The sequence below is a fragment of the Myotis brandtii genome, unplaced genomic scaffold (assembly GCF_000412655.1).
Source record: "Myotis brandtii unplaced genomic scaffold, ASM41265v1 scaffold384, whole genome shotgun sequence".
NCBI classification, from domain to species: Eukaryota; Metazoa; Chordata; class Mammalia; order Chiroptera; family Vespertilionidae; genus Myotis; species Myotis brandtii.
The window spans coordinates 3009026-3011408 of NW_005364745.1; positions in this window are offsets into that span (position 1 = coordinate 3009026).

A 2383-nucleotide genomic window follows, 5' to 3' on the forward strand; every position below is an offset into this window, starting at 1 on the left:
GGTTCCAGAGAATTAATGATGGCAGAACTGTGTCTTGTAAGATAACTGGGAGCTAAGTCAGGTAGAGAGAAAGCAAAGAAGCATTCCAGGGGTTGAAGACATTATGAACCATGACATGGCGTCCATTCTCAGACTATAATGTAAATGGTAACCTTTAGAGTTGTTTGATGCACAACCTCTACTACTGTATGCAGCAACCTTCCATAAAGACGAAGGAAAGTAGAAAACAATGTGAAAATTCACAAAACTATAAACTGTCATTCTTGTAGATGGGTCCTCCCAGGAGATAAGGTTGGAGAGGCCTTCAGAACTGTATATTCTTCTTATAGAGTCATGTTCCTTACATAACATGTTAAGGAAAATGAACTTGATCCCATAGCTTACTATTTCTCCTAAAGTATGTGTATCAGCATCGCCCAGGGAACATTTTTTTTTTTTCAAATGCAGACTTGCAGATCCAACTCCCAGAGGTGATCTCATGAGTGTGGGGTGGGGCCAGGGACCTACATCTTCAACCTGGTCTCCAATGGATTCTTCTACCTCCTAAAAATGGAAGAAACAGCGGTGAAGGTGAAGTGATGTCAAGTCACTGAAGGAGGTCAGCCAGTGGAGTGACACAGTGAAATTAGTTTCAGAAAAAGACTTTTCTGGCTGCTATTTGAGGAGTGGACTGAGAGCTGGCAGAGTGGAGGCACTTAAGAAGATGTGCAGTAATTCAGATGAAACGTGAGGAGACAAGGGCGGTGGGGATGGAGAGGAAGCCAAAGATTTATGCAGCTCCTGCGGCAGGCCAGATGGCCCAGTGCCAGAGGAGCACTGTGACCCTCGCTTATTTTCTGGATGGAGAACCTTATTCAGAAAACTCCTTGCGACTGTCGGAGCATCCCAAAAGCCTGTGAGACATTCCTGAAATTGACTGCACAGTCCCTGCTGCAGACATGTCTGCTCAGGAGTTGAGGCTGAGGGGATCATTAAGTACTGTGGTCCCAGGCACCCTAAGCACCCCCATGGATCAAGAACAGACAAATCATGAGTATGACTAAAAGTATTAGCAAAATACCCCTTCAAATGCCAATTGGGGTAGCACAAGCTGAGTAGTAAAGTGCTGTGAAAACTAGAGGCACGAAAGAAGAAAGAAAGAAAGAAAGAAAGAAAGAAAGAAAGAAAGAAAGAAAGAAAGAAAGAAAGAAAGAGAAATGGGGAGATAGGAAGAGTAGTGAAACACACAATTTTCATCAGACCTCCCCCTATCCCATCCCAGGAGTCTGGTCAACTAGCTGAGGAGATGAATGAGCCATCTAAAATTAAGTATTTAAACACAACTCTGCCACCCTGTCAGACTTCAGGGGAGTTATCTAATCCTCCTGCTCAGTTTCCTCACCTGTAAAATGGGAATAGTAATGTACCAGCTCAGAGAATGTCTATAAGTAATAAATGGGTTCGCCTCTGTAAAGCTCTTAGAAGAATGTAAGCACATTGTGCAACAGCAGGGCAACAATTACCAAGCCCATGGAGGTGCTTCTTAAGTTTACTTTCAATAAAGTATATTTAATAAATCATATTTAAGATAAATTAAATTTGAATTTGAATAAATGCGCCCACTACGTTAGCAATGAGTGCCCAGGGCCTGGGTTGAGCCAGCGTCTCTGCATTCTAGCCTTCACTTCCCTGCTGGGACTGATGCCAAGGCTCATAGGTGATAGTACCACACAACATTTTACTTACTAGACGCTGGTTAACTATACAAGGATATAACCCAGGAACAGTCAGGTAGAAGAAATGCATAGGGCATTGTATGTGGGAAGGGGCATGGAGCTTGCATGCTCTCTCTGTGTGTGCCACTCTTTCCAAATCCCCTCATGTTCACCAACCCAGGCATTCTCTGAGCCCTGACCTTTGGGTGTTTATGGAGGCTTCATTACATTATTGTCCTATATAATAAAAGCCTAATATGTTAAGTGTCCAACCGTTTGTTCAACCGTTTGACCAGTCTCTATGATGCGCATTGACCACCAGGGGGCAGACGCTCCGACAGGTAGGTTACCTTGCTGCTGGGGTCCAGCCAATCGGGACTGGGCAAGATGGGCCGGACATGCCCTGGAGCTACCCCTCGGTCCCTCCCTGGCCCCAATTGGCCCTGATCAGGACTGGACGAGAAGATCTGGACACACCCTGGATGAATCCATGCACTGGGCTGGTTTCGGCCTGATCCCTGCAGGCCAGCCGGAGGGACCCCACCGGTGCATGAATCCGTGCACCAGGCCTCTAGTGATTAATAAAATCATTGGCTACTTGCGATTTATTCAGCCTCCAGGCCCGTTTTCCTCTCCTAAGGTCAGAGGTGGAAATGAAAATTCCAACCCTCTAGACACATGGCTGGTTC